The sequence below is a fragment of the Canis lupus genome, chromosome 9 (assembly GCF_003254725.2).
Source record: "Canis lupus dingo isolate Sandy chromosome 9, ASM325472v2, whole genome shotgun sequence".
Lineage (NCBI taxonomy): Eukaryota > Metazoa > Chordata > Mammalia > Carnivora > Canidae > Canis > Canis lupus.
The window spans coordinates 35707050-35734498 of record NC_064251.1 but is presented as its reverse complement, the minus strand read 5'-3'; the positions used below and the strand labels follow the sequence as shown (position 1 = coordinate 35734498).

Genomic DNA, 27449 nt, shown 5'->3' with positions numbered 1-27449 from the left:
GGGAATAGATCCTATGAAGAGCATGAATTGTCCTAAAGAGAGAATCTCCAAGAATCTTCAAGACAGGGAGAGCGCTATCCTTTAGCAGAGAGAAATAAACTACTTCTGTAGGCTCAAAGGATTCAGAGGAATTTTTAGTGCATTGACCCAAAGGATTTTGAGTTCATTGATCCAGAGGTCCTCATTCCAAATCTCAGGGGCCCACTCCTTGCCAATCCTTGCCACTCTTTGCCCTGACTTTTGTACAGCAGATCAGACATGACAGAGAATCCCGTTTTCTTTGGAACTCTGCTACTTCTAAAATAATTAAGTCCTGCTCCAGTACCTGCCTTTTCTGCCCTCCAGCTATAGGCAATGAGAGTCTCTTTGTATGCTGCAAAGGAGAGCCTCTGGTTTCACACTTCATCTTACATAGGTGATTAATGACCTCAGCCTTCCACTATTTTTCTTTAATGCATTAGTAGCTAGAAGAAATGGCCATCCAATTCCAAAGTTCTTATATAATTATGTCCCTTGAAGCCCTCACATGACCCTCCATTACATCCGTTCCTGCCAGTCTTCTATCCTAGATCCCCACTGGTGGAGTTTTAATAATTACACCACAACCATTTGCCAAGGGTCAATGCCTAAACCAGTGATCAGGTCTTCACTGTAAACTGGCTGTTGGATGAAGCAGCTTTAAAATCTTATTTTAGTGTCTGCTTCTCATGATGTCTCCCTGTATCAACTGCCATAAATTGGATTCTCTGGGAATAAGACTCTTAGACTCTGAGAATTACATGCAAGCAGTTTATTTGGGAGTGCTATAAGGTTAGAGTTGCCATATAAAATATAAGATACCCAGTTAAGTTTGAATTTCAGATAAACAACAAATAAGGCAATATTTGGGACAAGCTTATATTAAAAATTATTCTTGTTTATCTCGAATTCAAATTTAACTGGGCGTTCTGTACTTATATTTGCTAAATCTGGCAACTCTATCTTAGGGAACAACACCTATGAGAGGTGAAGAAGCAGGCTTGTGAAGGGGGAGAAGTTGAACTATGAAGAATTTGCAAGAGAGACTTCTGCTAACTCTGTAGGGTGCCCTCCAAGGGCTCTCTGCCTTGAAAAAGGAGGGCAAAACTTTATTTCTTCACATCAACCAACCATTGGATGTTGGTTGCCCCACGGCAGTGGTTATGATCTTGGGTGAGGTAGCGTCTGGATATTTGCTACTTTATCTGCCTCGAGCATTGTCCACCCCCTTCAAATACCCACTTCCATGACTTGATCTCTCACTTCCTGTATTTATTTAAATGATACCTTCTCAATAAAGCCTTCTTGACCTATTTAAACACATTGCCTCCATGTGCGATACTCCCTGTTCTCCCTCTCCTGCTTTATTAACAGATGTACCACCATCTTATACATTATGTATTTTATGTATTTCTTTGTTTATGATTTGCCTCTTCTCTAGTATGTAAACTCACGACTGCTTATTCATGAGGAATTTTTGTCTGTTTTATGCACTGCTATTTCCTCAGGACCTAAAGCAGCCTGATATATAGTTGGTCCTCATTAAATATGGAAATGCAAAACTCATAGACAGAGAGAGGGAGAGAGGGATAGAGGAGAGAAAAAGATGGGGATGGAGAGATGAGGAAAGAGGGAGAGGCAGAGAGGGGAAGAGAGATTGATTTTAATGATTTGGCTCATGTAACTGTGGGGGTTCAAAAATCTGAAGTTTAGGGGATCCCTGGGTGGCGCAGCGGTTTGGCGCCTGCCTTTGGCCCAGGGCGTGATCCTGGTAGACCCGGGATCGAGTCCCACATCGGGCTCCCGGTGCATGGAGCCTGCTTCTCCCTCTGACTATGTCTCTGCCTCTCTCTCTCTCTCTCTGTGACTATCATAAATAAATAAAAATTAAAAAAAAAATCTGAAGTTTATAGGGCAAGCTGGCAGGCTGGAAACTCAGATAAGAGTTGATGTTGCAGCCTTGAGTCCAAATTCCAAAAGTTGGAAACTCAGACAGGGTTTCTATGTTGTAATCTTGAGGAGAATTCCTTCTTCAAGAAACCTGTCTTGGGGCACCTGGCTGGCTCAGTTGGTAGAGCATGCAACTCTGTACCTCAGGGTCACGAGCTCAGACCTCACGTTGGGTGTGGAGCCTACTTAAAAAGAGTAAGGAAAAAAGGAAAAGAAAAGAAACCTCAGTTTTTGCTTTTAAGATGTTCAATTCATTAGATGAGACCCATACACATTATAGAGAGTAATCTGATTTAAAGTCTGCTAAAAATAAACACTAATCACATCTAAAAAAATACCTTCACAGTAACATCAAGACTAGTGTTTGACCAAACAACTGGGTACCCTGACCTAGCCAACTGACACATAAAATTAACCATCACAGTACAAAAAAGAAAAAAATAATAAAGATACACAATCCCTGCTCTTGAGGGGGGTACGAAGAACAGGTAAATACAGAGGACTGAGGCAAATGCTATCCTACAGAGGCACAAAGAAAGTTCTGTGGAAGGGTAGAATTTTTGGTGGGGGTCAGCTGGGAAGACTTCGACTAAGGAAACATAGAGGCTTGAAAATGCTTGGCACATTTGGTAAATGTCCTGAGTCCTCAGTAAGTCAATCCTTACAACCATAGCATCTACCTCCTGTACCTTCAATTCAATGTTAACAGTATGCTCCCTTAATTTGTTCATTATATTTGTTTTTACACATATAAGTCTTGTTTCCCTATTCCTGAGAGAAGGCACGGACCACATATTATAATTTTTTTTAATCCTTCGTAACTCTCAGTTCATAGAAAGTACTTCAAATTGTATCTAATTAAAGTACGTGCCTAAGGGACTGGCCTGGACTTGACCCCCAGGACCAGGAATGGGCTCATGATCCAGCCGTGGCCACTCTCCCTTCAGAACATCCAAAGCTTGGACATGCAGCTTTTCCTATGGATATATAAGCCACCCCACATCTTTCTAATAAATTTATTTCTTCCTTATTTGGCCAGAGAACCCTAAGTAGTATACTCTTGTCATTCAGACCATATAACAAAACACCAGTGTATATCTGGTAGCAGCTAAATGCATATAGAGATAAAGTGTCCAAGAAGAAATAAACAGTTAATCTTAGCTTGTCAATTGAGGCATAGCATACAAAGTTAGTTATTCATTCACAGAGCATGTTTTTGGGGTTATATTACACAAATGATTGCATTGTGCTAGGTCTGGAGGAGATACAAATATGAAAAATGTGTAGTCTTTGCTGGCAGGAGCCTGTAATCTAGTAGGTAAGAAAAAGATGCCCCAAATTTTAAAATTTTATTAATTATAGGAGCAGGCTTTTTTATAGTCTAGGCTTATTCTGTTGCAAGTAGCAGCAACCAATTCACACTGGCTTAAGCAATAAAGGAGATTTATTTGCTCATACAACTAGAAGGATGCAGTAGACTGAGGGATTCAAAATTGTTAGGTTCTCTCAAACACACACGCACACACGTGCATCAAGGCACCTCTTAACACCATGTAAGTGTTTTGACCCAGAAAAAGGAGAGAACTTCTTTTTCCTCACTTCTATAAATGTAGATACAGGGAAAGACTCTGCTTGGTCTGCTTTGGTCATATGTCCCCATTCCCCACCAATCTTTAAGGTCAAAGCAGTAGGTTGTTCAATCAGCAATGGTGAGTATATGTTACTCCTGGTCCGGTATAATGGGGTACTGTATTGGTGTCTACACCAGCGTTACATGTTTGGGAGATGAAAAGAAGTAGAGGTAGATTCTGTTACTGAAGATAGTGGAAACGGATGCTGGGCACACAAAACAAATGTCCATTATAAGTGTCAGGAAAATGACTTAAAGCACTTAGGGGTTTAGAGCAAGGAAAGAACACTCAGTTTTAGGGTGCTCAGTGAAGAATTCTTGAAAGAGGGGTCTTGGACCTGAGCATTAAAAGATAGGATTTTAGAAGGTAGAGAAGGCAAGGAGGTAAAGGAAGGATCATTTTTAAAAAGGCATTGCAAGAAAGTACAAGGCTGGTTTGGGGTGTGTTTCCATTTGGTGGATTCCAGAAGCTTCTCATGGGAATTGAATGAATGAATAAGTATAGTGGGGTTCACTCTGGTCTAAACACAGCTCAGGAGTCTCAGGAGTTGGGACTTGCCAGGAATCTGGTTAGATGAGAAACTGAGCAGCTTCCTGGAAAAAAAATTACACAAACTCTGCCTAATAACCACATCATGGGGCATCAGTCTTGGAGAGGATTCACCAGCTAGACCCCAAGACCTGACCTTTACTGCTCACTTGCTTGTAGGCACTGAATTCTGTCTCACGTTTTTCCTTAAGCTCTTCTTTTCAGCTTATCTCTTAGTTCAGGCAAAAGACCTGAGGGGCATAGCATTCCTTGATGGAAACTTAAACTACCCCTCAAGCAATAATAACTGCCCAGACAAAGAGTTCTTCTAGCCAGCCCAGCCACCCAGACCAGTTTCAATTCATGCCTGCATAGATGGACCATGGAGTGACCCATGAAGTAATGACAGTTCATTCCTTTTACCGCTTATAATACTAAAATCTCCACCCAAGGAGGAGCAAAGCCTATTTAGATACACACAATGTATGCATAAGTATGTTGCCTTAAGGTGTATGTGACACCTTATGCCCACTTCTACACATGATGACAAGGCTCCCCTACATAAATATTCATCCTAACCCCAAATAAAAGAAACCCATTCACCCTTACTCAGGTGAGGGCTGGAAGTTATCTCAGCTCATGGTTTTGGAAGTTAATCCCTGTGATCTCTTTATGTGCTGTAAATAAAGTTTCCTTTGTGTGACAACTCACCTGGTGTAGTTTCCATCTGTCACTCACCAAGCAGAGAACTCATGTTAGTTTGGTTACAAGGGGGATTTGTATTTTTTATAATTGCTGATTTTTAACTAGATTTTGTTCATTGAAAAAGGAGGGCATGTATTCTAACAGTTCAAAGAGGTATTCAATGAAAAACACTTCTTCCTTCTTTCCCAGTTCTTTCGTGAGAGAGGGAGTGATTTTGAGTTCATATTAGGGGCCACTGTTAACATTAGATCTTCCTTCTAGCCCAGCCAATAAGCCCACAGTTAAATGCATTTGGAGAGAGGGAGTGAGGGAGTCCAAAGTTAAAAGTGGAAGATCTATGTTCACTAAAATCTCTGAAATAATATGGTTAAGATGGTCATTGGGACAGTGTGGATCCCCTGGTATCAGAGTGTAGTTCAAATGATGAGAATGTATTCTGCCTACCTGAGTAGAAACCCACAGGGCTATGACACTAGAAAAGTTCCAGAGGTAGAGTAAGGCTTTGACAAATCAAAGCTCCCAGCTCACTGGTGACTTGAATAGTGCAGGTTCAGGCCTGAGGTTCTGATGACACCAGCACCAATGACTTTTTTTTTTAAGATTTATTTATTTATTCATGAGCGACACAGAGAGAGAGAGACAGAGAGACAGAGACAGAGAGACAGAGACACAGGCAGAGGGAGAAGCGGGCTCCATGCAGGGAGCCTGATGTGGGGCTCGATCCCGGGTCTCCAGGATCACACCCTGGGCCAAAGGCAGACAAAAAACTGCTGCACCACTGGGGCTGCCCAGCACCAATGACTTTTAAGCAGGGAGAGCAGCAAAAGAAGGAAGCAAAAGAAAGCAGCTCAGAGACAAGGTATCTGTGGACTTCCTCATCTTTAATGGTGCATGGTGACATAAGAAGGTGTCCTCCAAGTGTGGTGGTTGAGATTCTGGATTCTAGAGTTGTCTTTTTCCAGCATTTGGATTCACTACTTCCTATTGGTACCTACTCCACAGGGAGTTATGAGGATTTGTTCATGTAACGTATCTTAACAGTGTAACCCACGGCTGGTTTATGGTAATCTTTACTGTTATTTTCTTTCTTTCTTTCTTCCTTTCTTTTTCTTCCTTTCTCTTCCTGAACTGAGATATAATTGACATATAATATTACATTAGTTTTAGGTATGCAACATAGTAATTTGATATTTGTATACACTGTGAAATGATCAATCTTTAGTGTTACTATTCTTACAAAGGGGCTCATCAGGATGAGCAGCAGCTCAGCAGATGAGCATGCACTCAGCAGATAGCCCTAGTGAAAACAATAGAGCCAAAGAAAAGAAAAAGAACCTCAGAAATAATAGGGGTCTTTGCATCAGGGGGGATGGGGCTGAGCTAGAAGAATGTTGTTTATTTTTGTGAGGGGAAGTCCATTGTTTTTACTCCCTTGCCTCTGAGTCTGCAGGAGACACAAGTTTCAGGTCAAACAGGGAGTGAAGCTAGAATTCACAGATTTTGAATGCTTATCCGAGAAGCTTGGATTTCATTCAAAGGATTATAAAGAACAATTGAAGAAAACTGTATTAAGATTAATACAGAGTTCTATACAAATAAGTCATTAAAAGAGGAAGCTCCAAGAAAGAGAGACTAATTAGAGGATTATTACCAGAGACTGTGGGAGACAACATAAAGAGCCAAAATAGGATAGTACCATTAAGAATGAAAATGAAGGGACAGATGTGAAAGAAACACTTGATGTTAAAACTATCCCAGGATATATAAAGCATCTGCTTCCCCAAGTCTTCAACGTGTCACAGTCCAAATCCTAGAATTTTAAAAACTATGTAAACCAGAACTTTGCTATATGTAACCCAATAATCCACTGGATTTTTTTCATTGTTTGTATATATTGTTTTAAATAAGTAAAAATTTTTTCAAGATCAAATTTCTAATTATTTTATTGAACACCACATTAAATGATGATGCTCTAGCACAGATATCTTAACTGATTTTCTTTCCTCAGATCATTTTACACTTGTAGATTTTAAACTATTTTACCATCTGCTGAGCCATTATAAATCAAATAAATTATTAATAAAGTTAATAGTAAGTGGCAAATGTGATTTTCTACAAAACATCATTATTTCTGTTGTTAACAAGTGTCCATTTCTAACATCAGTGGTTTATTTCCTTTCATACTGCCTTAAAATATTTATTCTTCATTGTTTAAAAAAAGGAAACAACAGGCCCCAAAAGTCACTTGCCCTCAGGATAGCAAAATAAGATTTTTTAAAAAGATTTTATTTATTTATTTGACACAGACAGAGAGAGAAAATAAGCAAGGAGGAATAAACAGACTCTTTGCTGAGCAAGGAGCCCAATGCAGGACTTGATCCCAGTACCTGGAGATCATGACCTGAGCTAAATTAAAGGCAGATGCTTAACCAACTGAGCCATTTAGGGGCCCAGCAAAATGAGATTTTATCTGCAGTTTCTACCTCTCTCAGGGACATAACCCTTAATCAATTTAGAATTTCCTGATCAATGCTAGTGAGGTAATCTGCACAATAGATCCCTGCCATTCCCTCCAAGAAAGGTGATCTTGCCTGAAGCAATCCATTCTATAAAAACCTCCTGTTTGGGGATATTTGGGTGGCTCTGCAGTTAAGTGTCTGCTTTCAGCTCAGGTCCTGATCCTGGAGACCCAGGATCCAGTCCTATGTTGGGCTCCCTGCATGGAGCCTGCTTCTCCCTCTGCCTGTGTTTCTGCCTTTCTCTGTGTGTCTCTCATGAATAAATAAAATCTTAAAACAAACAAACAAAGAAAACCCTCCTGTTTTGTACAGCTTCTAGAAGCCCCTTGCTATTTCCTAGATGGAATGCTGCCTGATTCATAAATCACTTAATAAAGCCAATTGGAAGGGGTGGAGCAAGATGGTGGAGGAGTAGGGTCCTCAACTCACCTGACCCCACCAACTTACCTAGATTACTTTCAAACCATCCTGAAAACCTACAAATTCAACCTAAGATTTAAAGAGAGAACAACTGGGACCATACGGAGAGAAGGGTTTTTGCTTCTAACAAGGTAGGAAGGCGGAAAAAATAAAAGAAAAAAGAATCAAGTGGGGAAAGGGCCCCGCAAGGAGCCAGTCTAAGGCCGGGTGGCGGAAGCCTCTGGGACTGGAAAGCCTAGCCCCAGAGAGGCAGGAACTTTAAAAAATCCACACCGGACAGAAAGGCGCTTAGCAGGGAAATTGAGCAGAACTGCAGGAGGGGCAGTGAAGCCTCCAGTTTCCCAGAATCACTAATAGAGGAAGTGTGCCCCGGGGAAAAACACACCAGACTGTGGGCCGATCCTGGTAAAGGGCTGGAGCACGCACCCGGCAGGGTATCAGGAGAAGCCGATCAGTCAGGCGGGGGCTTCAGACAGAGGGGTCTGTGCCCTGCTGCCCTGGGGAGCCTCAGCCCTGGGAGTGCGATTCCAGCAACACAGGCCCCAGCCAGACCCCAGGGCGTCATGCAGATACAGCCTGCGATCCTGCGTTCCCCCAGGACAGGCGGAGGCGAGGAGGGCACAGGACAGCGAGGATTCTCCTGCTGTGGGGCACCCCCTAGCTGTGCAGATCAGCTGAGCATCTAGGCCAGTGTGGACTGGGAGACTGCGGTAGTTACTGCAGGAGCTGACTCCAGAGCTGGAGAGATGGCCACCACCAGTGGTGTTATTCCTCCTTGTTTCATCATATGCCTGGGCGAGGCAGGGTTGCCAGGGAACAGAGGCCTCACAGGATGAACAGCTCCCACTGAACCTGGCACCTGGCAGGGGGTGGAGCATCTCCCGCAGGTGCTCACACCTAAGAATCAACACAGCAGGCCCCTCCCCCAGAAGACCAGCTGGAAGAACAAGGGAAGAGCCAGTTCTTGACTGAGCAGCAGCAGCACTTGAAAGCTCTAGGGGAAGTTGAGGGATATACAGTATATAGAACTAGAGGGTATCCCTCCTATTTTATTTTCTTCCTTTTTCCAATACAACTCATTTTTATATCAGACTGTAAATTTCCAATTTTTTTTCTCTTTTCCCACCTTAACTACAATATATTACTACCTCTTCATTTTTAAGATTCTTACTTTTTGACTTTCATATTTCTACAATTACAAGTCCTAGATATATTTTCCACTTCTAAATTCCCTTCAACATACTTAATTTTCAGAGATATACAAGATATTTTTTGTTTGTTTTGTGTTTTTTGTTTTCTCTGCCTCATTTACTTCTACAATGGCAGAAGTTAATACCTTCTAAAAACATGACCAGCATGCACCCTGAACCAAGTGGTATACTGTGCTGGTTCCTTCTCTGAGATTCCTCATTCCCATTCTGCCCACATCTTTTATCTCATTTGTGCTTTGGTGGTCAATGTTGGGGCCTTCTACAGGTAATTCTGGTTTATATAAATTTGGGACTGAGCATCTTCTAACTTACAGAACTTAATATACTCAGAACCAAGAGGATCACCCTCGAGAACCCCTCAGGTAGACTACATTCTTCCTCCACTACAACTTTGTCACAACCACCATCTCCCAGTACCCCCCGTTTTTTTAGACCCCCCCTTTTTTTCTTCTTTTTTTAAACTCTTTTTTCTTTTTTTTTTCTCTTCTTCTTTGGGATTCTTGGCCTTTTATTTTTTACTACTTTGTTTTTAAAGTTTGTTTTTCACTTTAGTGGTCCTTTTGTTTTATTTCTTTCTCATCTTTGTTTTCAATTTCTGGTCTCTGAGCTCAGCAGAATCATCTAGGGTGAAATTTACTTAGGTCGTGGTTGATATTCTTGACTCAGCCCACTCATACAGTCACTCTACACTGAGGAAAATGACTAGAAAGAAGAACTCACCACAAAAGAAAAAATCAGAAACAGTACTCTGCCACAGAGTTACAGAATTTGGATTACAGTTCGATGTCAGAAAGCCAATTCAGAACCACAATTATAAAGCTACTGGTGGCTCTGGAAAAAAGCATAAAGGAATCAAGAGACTTCATGAGTGCAGAATTTAGATCTAATCAGGCCGAAATTAAAAATCAATTAAATGAGATGCAATCCAAACTGGAGGTCCTAATGACCAAGGTTAATGAAGTAGAAGAAAGAGTGAGTGACACAGAAGACAAGTTGATGGCAAGGAAAGAAGCTGAGGAAAAAAGAGAAAAACAATTAAAAGACCATGAGGAAAGGTTAAGGGAAATAAATGATAGCCTCAGAAGGAAAAATCTACATATAATTGAGGTTCCAGAGAATGCCGAGAGGGACAGAGGGACAGAAAGCATATTTGAACAAATCCTAGCTGAGAACTTCCCTAATTTGGGGAGGGAAACAGGTATTCAGATCCAGGAAATAGAAAGGTCCCCCCGCCCCCATCAATAAAAACCATTCAACACCTCGACATTTAATAGTAAAACTTGCAAATTCCAAAGATAAAGAGAAATCCTTAAAGCAGCAAGAGACAAGAGATCCCTAACTTATATGGGGAGAAATATTAGATTAATAGCAGACCTCTCCACAGAGACTTGGCAGGCCAGAAAGGGCTAGCAGGATATATTCAGGGTACTAAATGAGAAGAACATGTAGCCAAGAATATTATATCCAGCAAGGCTCTCATTCAGAATAGAAGGAGAGATAAAGAGCTTCCAAGATAGGCAGAAACTGAAAGAATATGTGACCACCAAACCAGCTCTGCAAGAAATATTAAGGGAGACCCTGTAAAAGAAAGAGGAAGCCCAAAGACATAAGCCACAAAAACAGGGACTGAATAGGTATTACAATGACACTAAATTCATATCTTTCAATAGTAACTCTGAATGTGAATGGGTTAAATGATCCCATCAAAAGACGCAGGGTTTCAGACTGGATAAAAAAGCAAGACCCGTCTATTTGCTGTCTACAAGAGACTCATTTTAGACCTAAGGACACCTCCAGCCTGAAAATGAAAGGTTGGAGAATCATTTACCATTCAAATGGTCCTCAAAAGAAACCTGGGGTAGCAATCCTTGTATCAGATAAATTAAAGTTTATCCCAAAGACTATAGTAAGAGATGAAGAGGGACACTATATCATACTTAAAGGATCTATCCAACAAGAAGACCTAACAATCGTGAATATTTATGCCTCTAATGTAGGAGCTGCCAAGTATATCAATCAATTAATAACCAAATTAAAGACATACTTAGATAATAATACACTAACAGTAGGAGACTTCAACATGGCATTTTCTGTACATGACAGATCTTCACAACACATAAGCACAACATCACCAAAGAAACAAGAGCTTTAAATGATATACACTGGACCAGATGGATTTCACAGATGTATACAGAACTTTGCAACTGAATACACATTCTTCTCAAGTGCACGTGGAACTTTCTCCAGAATAGACCACATACTGGGTCACAATTCGGTCTTAACTGATACCAAAAGATTGGGATTGTCTCCTGCATATTTTCAGACCACAATGCTTTGAAACTTGAACTCAATCACAAGAAGTTTGGAAGAAACTCAAACATGTGGAGGTTAAAGAGCATCCTGCTAAAAGATGAGTGGGTCAACCAGGAAATTAGAGAAGAATTTAAAAGATTCATGAAAATGAAGATACAACAAGATATTCAAAATTTCTGGGATACAGAAAAAGCAGTACTAAAAGGGAAATACATTGCAATACAAGCATCCCTCAAAAAACTGGAAAAAACTCAAATACACAAGCTAACCTTGCACCTAAAGGAACTGGATAAAGAACAGCAAATAAAACCTACACCAAGCAGAAGAGAATTTAATAAGGATTCGAGCTGAACTCAATGAAATAGAGACCAGAAGAACTATAGAACAGATCAATAAAACCAGGAGTTGGTTCTTTGAAAGAATTAACAAGATAGATAAACCATTAGCCAGTTCCTTAAAAAGAAAAAAGATTCAAATTAATAAAAAAAGGAATGAAAAAGGAGCAATCACAACCAATACCAAGGAAATACAAATGATTTTAAAAACATATTATGAGCAGCTATTCACCAATAAATTAGGCCAATTTCATCTAGAAGAAATGGACGCATTTCTGGAAAACCACAAACTATCAAAACTGGAACAGGAAGAAATAGAAAACCTGAACAGGCCAATAACCAGTGAAGAAATTGAAGCAGTCATCAAAAACCTCCCAAGACACAAAAGTCCAGGGCCAGATGGCTTCCCAGGGGAATTCTATCAAACGTTTAAAGAAAAAACAATACCTATTCTACTAAAGCTGTTCCAAAAGATAGAAAGGGACAGAATACTTCCAAACTCGTTTTACGAGGCCAGCATCACCTTAATTCCAAAACCAGATAAAGACCCCACCAAAAAGGAGAATTATAGACCAATATCCCTGATAAACACAGATGCAAACATTCTCAACAAGATACTAGCCAATTGATCCAACAGTACATTAAGAAGATTATTCACCCTGACCAAGTGGGATTTATGCCTGGGATGCAAGGCTGGTTCAACACTCATAAAGCAATCAACGTGATAGATCATATCAACAAGGGAAAAAACAAAAACCATATGATCCTCTCAATAGATGCAGAGAAAGCATTTGACAAAATACAGCATCCATTTCTGATCAAAACTCTTCAGAGTGTAGGGATACAGGGAACATTCCTCATCATCTTAAAAGCTATCTACGAAAAGCCCACAGCAAATATCATTCTCAAAGGGGAAACACTGGGAGCCTTTCCTCTAAGATCAGGAACACGACAGGGATGTCAACTCTCACCACTGCTATTCAACATAGTACTAGAAATCCTGGCCTCAGCAATCAGGCAACAAAAAGAAATAAAAGACATTCAAATTGGCAAAGAAGAAGTCAAACACTCCCTCTTTGCAAATGATATGATACCGTACATATAACACCCAAAAGACTCCACCCCATGATTGCTAGAACTCGTACAGCAATTTGGCAATGTGGCAGGATACAAAATCAATGCCCAGAAATCAGTGGCTTTTTTTTTTTTTAAGACTCCATTCGTTTATTCATGAGAGACACACACATACACAGAGAGGCAGAGACACAGGCAGAGGGAGAAGCAGGCTCCATGCAAGGAGCCCAACACGGGACTCGATCCCGGGACTCCAGGATCGCCCCCCAGGCTGAAGGCAGGCGCCAAACTGCTGAGCCACCCAGGGATCCTGGCATTTCTATACACTAACAATGAGATTGAAGAAAGAGAAATTAAGGAATCAATCCCATTTACAAGTGCACCCAAAAAGCATAAGATACCTAGGAATAAACGTAACCAAAGAGGTAAAGGATTTATACCCTAACAACTACAGAAAACTTCTGAAAGAAACTGAGGAAGACACAAAGAGATGGAAAAATATTCCATGCTCATGAATTGGAAAAATTAATATTGTGAAAATGTCAATGCTACCCAGGACAATTTACACATTCAATGAAATCCCTATAAAAATACCATGGACTTTTTTCAGAGAGTTGGAACAAATAATCTCAAGATTTGTGTGGAATCAGAAATGACCCCAAATAGTCAGGGAATACTGAAAAAGAAAACCAGAGCTGTGGGCATCACAATGCCAGATTTCAAGTTGTGCTACAAAGCTGTGATCGTCAAGATAGTGTGGTACTGGCACAAAAACAGACACATAGATCAATGGAACAGAATAGAGAACCCAGAAATGGGCCCTCAACTCTATGGTAAACTAATATTCGACAAAGCAGGAAAGACTATCCACTGGAAAAAGGACAGTCTCTTCAATAAATAGTGCTGGGAAAACTGGACAGCCACGTGCAGAAGAATGAAACTAGACCATTCTCTTACACCAGACACAAAGATAAACTCAAAATGGATGAAATATCTAAATGTGAGACAAGAATCCATCAAAATCCTAGAGGAGAACACAGGCAACACCCTTTTTGAACTTGGCCACAGGAATTTCTTGCAAGATACATCTATGAAGGCAAGGGAGACAAAAGCAAAAATGAACTATTTGAACTTAAGCAAAATAAAAAGCTTCTGCACAGCAAAAGAAACAGTCAACAAAACTAAAAGACAATCACAGAATGGGAGAAGATATTTGCAAATGACGTATCAGATAAAGGGATAGTATCCAAGATCTATAAAGAACTTATTAAACTCAACAGCAAAGAAACAAAAAATCCAATCATGAAATGGGCAAAAGACATAAACAGAAATTTCACCAAAGAAGACATAGACATGGCCAACAAGCACATGAGAAAATGCTCCGCATCACTTGCCATCAGAGAAATATAACCAAAATCACAATGAGATACCACCTCAGACAGTGAAAATGGTGAAAATTAACAAGACAGGAAACAACAAATGTTGGAGAGGATGTGGAGAAAGGGGAACCCTCTTGCACTGTTGGTGGGAATGTGAACTGGTACAGCCACTCTGGAAAACTGTATGGAGGTTCCTCAAAGAGTTAAAAATAGAGCTACCCTACAACCCAGCAATTGCACTACTGGGGATTTATCCCAAAGATACAGATGCAGTGAAAAACCAAGACAATAGCAGCAATGTCCACAATAGCCAAACTGTGGAAGGAGCCTCGGTGTCCATCGAAAGATGAATGGATAAAGAAGATGTGGTCTATGTATACAATGGAATATTACTCAGCCATTAGAAATGACAAATACCCATCATTTGCTTCAACGTGGATGGAACTGGAGGGTATTATGCTGAGTGAAGTAAGTCAATCGGAGAAGGACAAACATTATATGGTCTCATTCATTTGGGGAATATAAATAATAGTGAAAGGGAATAGAAGGGAAGGGAGAAGAAATGGGTAGGAAATATCAGAAAGGGAGACAGAACATGAAGACTCCTAACTCTGGGAAATGAACTAGGGGTGGTGGAAGGGGAGGAGGGCGGGGGGGTGGGGGTGACTGGGTGGCGGGCACTGAGGGGGGCACTTGACGGGATGAGTACTGGGTGTTATTCTGTATGTTGGCAAATTGAACACCAATAAAAAATAAATTTATTATTAAAAAAAAGAAACACCAAGACACTTGCACCCCAATGATTATAGCAGCAATTTCCACAATAGCCAAACTGCGGAAGGAGCCTCAGTGTCCATCAAAAGATGAATGGATAAAGAAGATGTGGTCTATATATACAATGGAATATTACTCAGCCATTAGCAATGACGAATACCCATCATTTGCTTCGACGTGAATAGAACTGGAGGGTATTATGCTGAGTGAAGTCAGTCAATCAGAGAAGGACAAACATTATATGGTTTCATTCATTCAGGAAATATAAGAAATAGTGAAAGGGATTATAGGGGAAAGGAGAGAAAATGAGTGGGAAATATCAGAGAGGGTGACAAAACATGAGAGACTCCTAACTCTGGGAAACGAACAAGGGGTGGTGGAAGGGGAGGTGGGCGGGGGGTTGGGGTTACTGGGTGATGGGCACTGAGGGGGGCACTTGATGGGATGAGCACTGGGTGTTATACTATATGTTGGCAAATTGAACTCCAATTAAAAAATATACAAAAAAATAAATAAAGCCAGTTGGATCTTCAAATTTACTCAGCTGAATTTTGCCTTTTTAAAAAAAAAATTTTGCTTTTTAACAAATTTGGTGGCAGCAACAGGACTAAAGATTTCCAGTGGTTTTGGGGACAATGAAAAAGACAAATGTGCTGTGAACTCTTCTTTGAGTTGTCCCTCTCCCCATTTCTTTTTTTTTTTTTTTATTTATTTATGATAGTTACAGAGAGAGAGAGAGGCAGAGACACAGGCAGAGGGAGAAGCAGGCTCCATGCACCGGGAGCCCGATGTGGGATTCGATTCCGGGTCTCCAGAATCGCGCCCTGGGCCAAAGGCAGGCCCCAAACCGCTGCGCCACCCAGGGATCCCCCTCTCCCCATTTCTGAGGGAAATGTGTAATTTCCTCTTGCTTCTGAGCTCTGCTCTCTATGCATCGAGTTCCTGATCTAATTGGCTTCTCAGTCTGCAATTCCCAACTGGTACAACTTCCCAGCCCCTGATTCTGTCCCAAGATTCACGTGAGAACTGTTAGTAGCAATTTGCAGTTCCTTATGTATATGGAGTCCCCAGTCTGCAGTCCCCATTTGTCAATATTTCCTGTTTGTGTGCAGGTTCAATCCTTCCCCCAGTCCAAGGTTTCACAATGGGAAGAGCTAGAGGTGTGCACAGTAACATTTAAACTGCACTCCTTGGCATCCTTCCTCAGATTCCATGCTGGGAACTGCTGGTGGAAACTACAGTTCTCTATTTGTTTGGAATCAGTCTGCAGCTCCCATCCTTTGGGGTCTGGCGTTTCAGTCCTTTTCCTGGTCTCTAGCTCATTGGTTATTGCTGGTATATTAATGCACATATTTGTTTTTCTCATTTTGTATAGCTAAAGGTTATTACTAATGGGAATCTCAGAAACTGCCACAAAATTAGTGGGCATGGGTTGAGCATTTAAAAGCTGTTAGAGCACTCACCACCTAATTCAAAGACTCCCATATTAAGATAAGTTGATCATGAAATGAGTTAGATTGACACTCAGTCACCTGCTAATCTCAAGAAAATTTCCGTGCAATAAGGTATACTATAAAATACCATACAACCCCCAACCTCACCAGCAACCCCTCTTAGGTATTAATCTGGTTCCAAGAGACTCAAAAGGCTAGCTAAAAAGATGGGATCTTTAATTTCTTTTTTTTTATTTCTTTTTTTTAAAGATAGATTTATTTATTTATTTATTTATTTATTTATTTATTTATTTATTTATTTATTCATGATAGAGAGAGAGAGGCAGAGACACAGGCAGAAGGGAGAAGCAGGCTCCATGCCGGAAGCCCGACGCGGGACTCAATCCTGGGACTCCAGGATCACACCCTGGGCCAAAGGCAGGCACCAAACCACTGAGCCACACAGGGATCCCAGGATCTTTAATTTCTAAGGAGACAAACACACTATCTTCCAGCACAACTGTTTATTTTATATCTAAGAACTGTGGTCCCAAAAGCTGTTGATATATACAAAATGGCAAAAATCTAAAAAGAACCTAGAGGGATCCCTGGGTGGCGCAGCGGTTTGACTGCCTGCCTTTGGCCCAGGGCGCGATCCTGGAGACCCGGGATCGAATCCCACATGGGGCTCCCGGTGCATGGAGCCTGCTTCTCCCTCTGCCTATGTCTCTGCCTCTCTCTCTCTCTCTGTGACTATCATAAATAAAATAAATAAATAAAATAAAATAAAATAAAATAAAATAAAATAAAATAAAATAAAATAAAAAAATAATAAGAACCTAGAGGGCAGCCCGCGTGGCTCGCAGGTTAGCACCACCTTCAGCCCAGGGCCTGATTCTGGAGACCCGGGATCGTGTCCCATGTCGGGCTCCCTGCATGGAGCCTGCTTCTCCCTCTGCCTGTGTCTCTGCCTCTCTCTCTCCCTGTGTCTCTCATGAATAAATAAATAAAATCTTAAAAAAAAAAAGAACCTAGAATTACAATGGCCATAATGAAGAACATTCCCATTAGACAAGATCATTTATAAAGTGCACTTTAAAGCAAAGATTCCCAAATCAAACCAACAGAATCGGATACCTAGTTTAATTGGCATGCAGAAAACTCCAAAAGGTTTAAAAATTCCACAATAGCACTTCATTGAAATATTCATTGCAAAGGCTAATGGAAAATTAAAGATCTAAAAGGTACTTAAAACAAGACTATAAGACTATGTAACTCTTATTGCTCCCTTCTATCCTCCTTTACTTCAGTACTCTGAATTGCTTTTCTGCTTTGACAATGACTATATGACTGTAAAAAAAAGTCCACCAAGTTAAGGGCCTTATAGACACCCCCATATCCACCTTAAAAGGGCCCTTGTATATCTTCTCTCAGAGTTGACAGAACCATGCAAGATTTTCTTGTAAACTGTTATTACCTTAAATAAAGAACTATTAAATATAAACTAAAATTAAAATTAATGACAAGGTCTTCCCAAATTCTAGTAGGTACTAGAGCAAATTCTAGTAGGTACTAGAGCCTGTAGAGGGAATCCTGGGAAAACTGGCAGAAGCCAGCAAAGAGTGAGAATTCTTTTCAGAATCAGCTCTCCCTAATCTCTGTAACGTTCAGTTGAGAAAGGAAAATAAAATTTCATGTTGTCCTTTCCTTTCCAAATCCAGACCCATTAGTTATTGATCCTTTTTCTCCCAAAGATAGCTATTGCCTTCTTACTTCTGACATTTTCCATCCTAAGAACTTGGCTTGGCTTTATTCCTGCATGAGACAGTAGGTTGTTGATTCTTTGCTTTGGCTATCTTTAAGAGTGACTCCAGATCTTGTGAAGATAATATCATTTGCATCTTCCCTGAGGATGCCCCTTGGGTCCACAGGGTTCTTTAATATTACAAGAAATATTTACTATTTGTTCTGGCTGGAAACGGACAAAATATTTGAAAGGATTTAATAATTTTATGATTGTAAATTTGGCCAAAGTGGAAGCTGATACTCAGAGCCAATTTTTTTTAGACCTTCTCTCCTAATCTAAAAGTACCCAGAAGAGAGGGAACAAATTCCAACATAGGCAGGTGGGTGTGTCAGTCCTTTGATATGCTACTAACCTTGCCTATTTATTTCAAAAGGCTTGTAGGTATTAAATTCTGACCTTAAAGGAACAAAAAGTCCTTTCAGGAGGAGCTACTATTCTTTCCTTGTCTTTGAAATGTAAATGTTCTACCCAGTCTTTTCTGGGAACTCTTACCTAGGCCCTGTCTTTAAAATACCAACTTAAAAACAACAACAATCTACCAACTTAAGGGAGTTATTTATTATCAAAGGAAAAACAAAGGGGGAAAAGTATTTGAAACTTAGGTGAGTTAAAAAAAAACAAAAAGCAACAACAACAAAAATCTTAAATGTCTTCCCCCACAAATACCCATCTCATTGTTAAAATTTTAGAAATGGAAGCTATGTGGTCTCTGTGACTGCCTGTGTGTCCCTGTGTGTCTATATTTATATGTCATAAATGCTTGGTATTTCCTACCTCTGAATGGTATTGCCAAAATTAACTTGTAAAAGAGCTCTATTTAATTGGCTTAAAGAAAATTGAGCCCTTATATGCATTCATTTCTCAGGAATGTAATAACAACTAATCCAAAAATTTATAAGGAAAATATTATGTATTAGAGCTAGCTTATGATCTTTGGTTTAACTAAGACAGGCATATCTTTAGGATTACCAGCATTAAATATAATACTTTTATTCTACCTGGGTTTAGTAATCAATAAGTTCATGTTATGTCTTACAAAATTTGTCACCAAGAAAAATAGCTTGGGGTTATGGCTGACTTTGTCACTGTCATGAAGTTTTTGTAGGTCATCTAAACATAATTTTTAAAAAAGATTTTATTTATTTATTCATGAGAGACACACAGAGAGAGAGAGACAGAGACACAGGCAGAGTGAGAAGCAGGCTCCATGCAGGGAGCCAGATGTGGGACTCGATCCCGGGACTCCAAGATCATAACCTGGGATCATAACCTGGGATCATAACCTGGGCCAAAGGCAGGCGCTAAACCACTGAGCCACCCAGAGATCCCCTAAATATAATTTTTAAGAACAAATAAATACATGTAAATAGGATAAAACATTTTCAGGTGAACTTTTAAAATAGTTTCCCCAGGGGATCCCTGGGTGGCGCAGCGGTTTGGCACCTGCCTTTGGCCCAGGGCGCAATCCTGGAGACCCAGGATTGAATCCCACGTCGGGCTCCCAGTGCATGGAGCCTGCTTCTCCCTCTGCCTATGTCTCTGCCTCTCTCTCTCTCTCTCTGTGTGTGTGACTATCATAAATAAAAAATAAAAATTAAAAAAAAATAAATAAAATAAAATAAGTTTCCCCAAATCTTTTTGGTAACTCAAAACCCTAAAATTTTGCTAAGTTAAGTTAAATGATGGATAGTCATTGGATTTCTAGATCATTTCCAAATAAGATAAAATACTGAAACATTAATTACTGAACATAGGTTTATCCACTTTTGGCTTCTTTTTACAGAGAAACTAAAATATATTTGTGTCTATTAATAAGTAAGTTTTGTGTCACACTGAAAAATCCACTATGAGAAAGTATATGTTTTTAGAAATTATAAAATATATTTATAAATTTGCCAAGCCACTGAATGCTAATGTTAAAGATAGTTCACAATTTACTTCTTTGTTTTCACTAAAAATTAAGATTTTTTTTAATTAAGATATTTAAAGGTTAAAAATTCTAATATGTGTAATTAAAGCTACTAGAAATGATGAGGGGAAAAAATCTATGTATGCAAGAAAAGTAGGATAATAGAAGTTATGAGGAGTAGAGATGCATTTTTTTTTTTTTGAGGGAAAAGACAGTAATTTTGTTCTAAAGTGAAACTGGTTTTTTCAGAATGATAAAGAGGAAATTAAAAAAATCAAAAGTTGGAAAGAGAGAAAGAGAATCTTACCTTATGTGGTCAATTTGGCTAAAATCAAATGAACTTATCATTATAAATAAATTATATATAAATTATAATTATTATAAAATTAAGCTTTAAAGTCAGCAATGTACTTATGCCAAACTGAAACTTAATTTTCTTTCATCTGCTAAAAAGAAAATATCTTTTTATATTTGGTCTGCTTTTGATAGGAAATTGTAAGACTATAAAAGGTTTTTCCTTACATTTTAAGTAATCTGCCTAAAAAACAAAGATTTTGTGTCTTGTCAAAGTAATTTCCTATGTTGTCTTTATCAGGTCTTCTGATTATTTAAGAAAGTTGAGTCTTCTCTATTTAGAATAAGTGGGGGTTTTGTTGTTATTGTTGTTTTACAACAATTAAAATTTCTGTATTTGCCTGCAAAGTTTTAAATTGTCACTATGGTTAAATAGATAAGTACTATTTTATAGTGACTTATGATCCTATTTGATTAGGTGTTTCTGAAGCCTTTTGGTATTTTTGAAAAAATTTCCAAAATCAGATTCTAAATGAAGTCTTTTTGACTTCAAACTAACTTTGCAATTTTTCAGAGGATCCCTAGAACATCCTAAAAGACTTGTTTCCTTACCCCCCAAAAAAGGAAATGTTAAACTAATTAGGCTTGTTTGAGATGTTAAATTACATAGGAAGTACTGTCAAATAAGAAGTGGTATTTGACTTTCTTATGTAGTATTTGCTACATAAGGTATATGTTTTAAGTGTCAGGTTTAATCTGATTGGTAGTGAAATGGGATTGAGAGGCCAGGCAAAAGTTGGTCGAAAGAGGCTTTTAATGGGACGCACTCTCAGGCAAGGTTCCACGGCCCGCAGGGGAGGGAGTGAGTGGGGAAGTCGCACCCAGGTAAACGGCAGGGGGGGTCCATAAAGAGTTTTAGGCGGGAAGATGGGGGCAGAGTGGTATTCCAGTTAGGGCAAGGGCTACAGGTCTTTGTGTGCTAAGTAAGGGTAGGGCGGTAAGGCAGCATTATTGGGAGGTTGCTGGCCTCAGGTCGGCCGTTTTGAGGTTCCCAGTCTTGCCAGCCCAACAATAAGTTTTCTAGAAATGTTATGAAATTCTTAGAAATCTGTTATGTCCTAGTATAATGTTATCAGTCATAATTGTAGTTATTAGTTTAAAATGTTGCATGTTAGAAAAATAACCAAATTTCCTTATCAATTCCCTTATAATTAACTCTCAATAGACCTTTAACTATGGGCATTTTAAGTCTTTGTCATTTACGGGGAATTAGTTTACCCCGATGCTTTTGAAAAGTGTTCCAGCAACAGTGCTTCAACTTCAAGGAGATTCATAGAAAGGACTCTGGCAGACACACTTTTCTGATAACTTTAAGATCATATAACTGAACTAGGTAAGTATTTCCAAAAGTGACAGAAAAAATCGGATTCAGGGCATGTAGGTAGCTCAGTTGGTTAAGCATCCAAGTCTTGGTTGGTTTCAACTCAGGTCATGTTCTCAGGGTCCTGGGATCTAGCCCTGTATTAGGCCCTGTACTTAGCACAGTCTGCTTAAGATTCTTTCCCCCTGCACTCTCCCTCTCCCTCAGCTCCTCTCTCTCTCCCTCCCCAACATAAATAAATAAAATCTTAAACACACACACACACACACACACACACACCTGGATCCAAGCAGAACAAGAGTTAATAACATGGGACTGAATAAACTGAGGAGGAGGATTAGAATTTTTGATGACTTTTTGTCTGAAACATTGATTCCTTAATGTTTTATTTTCCTAAATGTAAAGAAAACTTTTCTCTTTTTTTAAAAAAAGATTTTGCTTATTTATTGGAAAAAAACAGAGAGCATGAGCAGGGCAGGGCAGAGGAAGAGAGAGAAGCAGACTCCTTGCTGAGCAGGCAGCCCAATGTGGGGCTCAATCCCAGGATCCTAAGACTATGACTTGAGCCAAAGGCAGACACTTAACTGACTGAGCCACCCAGGTGCCTCAGGAAACTCTTTCTCTTAAGTTATCTAGGGCTTACAGCAATTTGATAAAGTATATCTATGTAAACAAAGATGAAACATTTACTTTTCTCCCTGAGCCCCCCAGAATTCAGAAACCCTTGAGTGTTCTTTTAATGGCAATATAATTAGTTAAAATGCATAAGTTCAATAAGAATCAGTCTTAAACATTTGCTCTATTACCAAGGCTTTGATTGGAATGTCATATTTGAGAGAAATGTACATAGACTCAGATATGACCAGACAGCTTTAAGGAACTAAGGTTAACTTTATGAAGCCAATAAAGCCTCTTGGGAAAATCAGCCCAGCATCTTGCTTACAAGATTTCCAGCAGTCTTATCAAGTAGAATGATGGCCAGTCATTGGCTTGGCTTCCTGGCCTTAGAAGCTTTTAAGAAGAGTTCTATTTGAGATTCCTTACAAAAGGTTCCAGCAAAACAGCCTTAAAAAGAGCTTATATGGTCAATCACTATTGTTGCTGCACTTATCTAACTAAACAAGCCAAGTTTAATGCAAACAAATTAGTTTTACTATGATTAACTTTGGTAAAAAAAAAAAAAAGATGGGGGCAATTTTAGAGAAAAATATTGTTTTCACCTTTGTCTAAGTTAGAGTCTGAGGTTTTGGGTTTAATTGTCTGAGGTTTTATTATATAGCTGCAAACTAAACTAAATCCTGGATCTTTCTAGTTTCCTCAAATATCTAGAAAACTCCAAGCTAATGATGAAGGATAATAGAGAGAAAAGAAGGTAAGGACAAGGGGCCCCTGCCCTAAGAGGAAGCCACTCTTAAATGGATTTTACACCACCCTGGAAGGAGCCCTCCACCTTTTCCCACGTGATAGACAGAAGATAAAAACCTGATTGGATGACAGGAGCAGGAAGGGTTGGTTACTCAGATTAGAGGGTCCTCTCCCTCTATGGGAGCTTTGTACTATTACTCAATAAACTTTGCTTCATTATCAATAAACCTTGCTTTGCTGCCCACCACTCTGCCTGGTCTACCTCTTCATTCTTCAAAGAGGTGTGACCAAGAACCATCAGCACTGAAGGAAAAAAAAAAACTGTTAACACTAACATTTCCAATTTGCTCCCACCTTTCTAATTCGGAACGACTAAGAACAAAGACTACCCACTGGATCTCCTTGGCAGAGAGTATACCAAGTCCTCCTCACTAAACTTCAGGGTCCTGAGCCTTTAATACATATCTCACTGCTGAAGAAAGCTTTACCTAGCATCTGGTCCTGTACAAATGCTGGAAACCTCCAAATCAAATTGACATTGAGGTAGACTGCTTCCTCCCAAGATGCCAGATCAAAACTTCATACTTTGGGATCCCTGGGTGGCGCAGCGGTTTGGCGCCTGCCTTTGGCCCAGGGCGCGATCCTGGAGACCCTGGATCGAATTCCACTTCGGGCTCCTGGTGCATGGAGCCTGCTTCTCCCTCTGCCTGTGTCTCTGCCTCTCTCTCTCTCTCTCTGTGACTATCATAAATAAATACAAATTAAAAAAAAAATAAAGATTAAAAAAAAAAAACTTCATACTTTAACTAAACATAAAACCCTTTCTTCTTCTTTTCCTTTCCTTTACCCTGGCATTGGAGATATACATGGAGGTGTATCTCCAGGCTATTTCTAAGGGGGTGGGGTAACCTCTAGAATTCTAAGGAATTTGAAGCTCCATTACATAAGATCACTGAGGAAGACACTTAAAGAGGTGACTCGTTCAACATATCTTTCTTTGACTAATTTGATTTTGATTAGTTTGGGTTGGAAATATACTGCAGACATTGGGAATTATCCTGCTTATGGTAATCATGGTACACACCCTGGTGCACTGCCTTCTCTCAAAAACATAGATGCAGGTTCATAGCCACTAACCACCAAGCAAATGATCTCACTGTATGCCAGGGGCACCTGGGTGGCTTAGTCGGTTAAGTGGCAGGTTCTTGATTGTGGCTCAGGTCATAAGCTCAAGGTCCTGGGATCGAGCCCCAGTTCAGGCTCTACACTCAGCAAGGAGTCTGCTTGAGATTCTGTCTCCCTCTCCCTCTGCCGCTCCCACTCGTGCTCTCTCTCTAAAGTAAATAAATAAATCTTTAAAAAAAAGACTGGCATGCAAAAAAAAGAATGAAGAAAATGACCAGCTAAAAATTGTGAACCTAAAGGCATAATTTATAAACACTACAGGGATTCAGCAAAAAAAAAATCATGACCTGTGACTATCACACAGAGGATCAGGAAAAGCCACAACAAGAATCACAACCCAGTAGCTGAGCATGGTGCAAATGCCTTCAAATTTGATCACATCTCTCAGGCAGAGAGTCTAATAAAAAAAAAAAAGGAACTGTTTTTACAAAAAGACACAATAGGCCTAAAATGGAGTCACTTACTCCCATGAGAGCAAAACAAGATTTAACTGCAGTTTCAACCTCCCCCAGGAATGTGACCTTTAACCAGTGAATCTGGAATTTCCTGATCAATACCAGTGAGGTAATATGCCTGACTAACCCCTGCCGTTCCCCCAAAGAACAGTGTCTTTACTTGAAACAACCCACTCTTTGTTAGGAAGTTCTTTTCTGTGCCTATCTATCTATAAAAACCTTACACTTTTGTACAATCACTTGGAGCTTCTTTCTACTTGCTAGATAGGATGCTGTTTCATAAATCATTGAATAAAAGCAAATTAGACCTTCAAATTTACTCAGTTCAATTTTAGCACCATATTAAGGGAAGAAAAATAAAAGGAAAAAATCAAAAGGAAAATAAATATGCCAAAAATACGTATTAACAAATTATAACCAGAACACAGGATTTAAGAAAAATATTTTGAAATTAGTGACTTTATTATTGTCATCACTTGCCACTATCTTCCCAGAATTCAGAATTTTGACACTAAATTCAGAACTAAAAGTGATAGCAAAAATGTGCAAACCTATGGCTATAATTGCTCAGTTATTCAGGAATGAAACTCTTTAATACTATTATGTGATATTGATTTACAATAAGAAATGCATATTTTATTTCATTCCCATCCCTGATACATGTCTCCTAAAACCCTTGGAATTTCCTACGTAATATGAGTAACAAAGGTGTTTTGGTATTCTAATAAACCCCCCCCTTTTTTTTTAAAGATTTTTATTTACTTATTCATGAAAGAGAGAGAGAGAGAGAGAGAAGCAGAGACACAGGCAGAGGGAGAAGCAGGCTCCATGCAGGGAGCCTGATGTGGGACTCCATCCTGGGACTCCAGAATCATGCCCTGGGCTGAAGGCAGGCACTAAACCACTGAGCCACCCAGGGATACCCTAATAAACCCCTTTCAACCGCACCTGAATTCATGTTTATGAAATGACTTTTGTAAAGCACCTAAGAATGGGGATGGGTTGCTAGGGGAACCAATCATGTGACTGAGGGTTAGAACTTTCATTTCCACCTTCCTGGCCTTCATGGAGAAGAGAGGAGTTGGAGATTGAGTTGAATCACCAAGGGCCACTGATTTAATCAATCATGCTGATATAATGAGGCCTCCATAAAACAACAAGACCATGGGTTCAGAAAGTTTCTGGGTTGGTGAACACTTGGAGATTCAAGGAGAGTGGCGTACTCAGGAAGCACAGAAGCTCTGTGCCCATTTTCCCAAACCTTGCCCTATACATTTCTTCCATCTGACTGTTCCTGAGTTATCTTCTTTTATACTAAACTGGTAATCTAGTAAATAAAATGTTTCTGAGTTCCATGAGCTGCTTTAGCAAATTAATCAAACCCAAAGAAGAGGTTGTTGGAACCTCTGATATGGCTGATCAATATAGATTTGAACTGAACATCCTCAGATATTTTGGAAATCAAACCAATTTCTCAGCTACCTTGACTGGACCAAGGAGACAATACATACAGTGGACAGATGATAGGTGACTCACAAATACATTCCCACTAGCATCAGCAGGCTTGCTGCACAAGGCAACTTACTTCCCAACAAGCCTCTTCTCTGAAGCAGGTGTTCTCTAGGGCCATAAAATAGCCTCACAGCTTTTTTTAGTTAAAAGGGGACTTTTATTAATTTGTTAAACCAAATATTTGTTGAGTACCTTTTATGAAGAGGTAAGCTAAATGGCATAGTGGTTTAAAGACAGGCATCCCCACTTATAAACAGTATTGTCAATAAGAGCAGAACTTGGGGCATGACAGAACTGGTTTTAAATCCTGGCTCTGCCACATCCTAAGGCTTATTCCCTTAAGAAAATTACTTAAATCCCACTCAAAATCAGGGTCCACAGCAACAAAATGAGAATACCTCATAGAGTTAACGATTCTCTGAAGAGTAACTGAGATAAGTCATGCAAAATACTGTGCACCATTTCTACTGCAATGTTTAATATGCTAGTATGTGTGCATGTAAGTTCTTTTTCTAGGATAAATGCAGCTATTAATGATGCTTTACAAAAGAATATGTATATTTAGTACATGATATTAGAAAAAATGGTCGGTCATATGGAAAAAAATTAAGTTTGATTCCTACCTCACTCCTTACTCCTTAAAGCAAAATAAATTTGACATATAAAAGATACATTTTTTAAAAGTACTAGAAAAAAAATAAAAGTACTAGAAAAAAAGTGTTTTAAATCTTATTGAAATAGGAAAAGCCTAAGTATGACACAAAACCCAGAAAATACCAAAAATAAAATTGATAATTTCAACAATATAAAAAATTTTTAAATACTATAACTGTGCCTATATATAAAAATGCTGTATTGTGCACATAAAATTTTATTGTAAGGGTAGATTTCATAAATGTCCTTCCAATGATTTTTTTAACTCTGCATAATTAAAAATTACTATAAGCAAAGAAAAAATGAAAAACTAGAAATAATTTGCAACATCACAAAGACATAATTTCTTTATTGTTTCTTTGTTTTTTTAAGGATTTATTTATTTATTCATTCAGAGAGAGCGAAGAGAGAGGCAGAGACACAGGCAGAGGGAGAAGCAGGCTCCATGCAGGAAGCCTGATGTGGGACTCGATCCTGGGTCTCCAGGATCACACCCCGGGCTGCAGGCGGCGCTAAACTGCTGCGCCACCGGGGCTGCCTGACATAATTTCTTTAAAGTGCCCTTGTTATGGCACTAAAAAGGAAGACCAGCGATCT

At 39.4% G+C, this 27449-nt stretch overlaps 1 protein-coding gene across 18 annotated transcripts in view; it reads right to left on the bottom strand.

The window, feature by feature from the left end:
* The window catches only part of RPS6KB1 (ribosomal protein S6 kinase B1), a 202166-nt gene that overhangs the window by 50190 nt on the left and 124527 nt on the right, over positions 1–27449 (bottom strand). For 8 of the 18 annotated variants that reach the window (XR_007412980.1, XR_007412984.1, XR_007412987.1 and 5 more), the window contains one exon: positions 5693–5960. The exons of the other annotated variants lie outside the window; for them this stretch is intronic. The gene's annotated coding sequence lies outside the window, so the exon portion shown is untranslated. Of the gene's footprint in view, positions 1–5692; positions 5961–27449 lie in introns of those variants that run through there. 18 annotated transcript variants of the gene reach the window in all.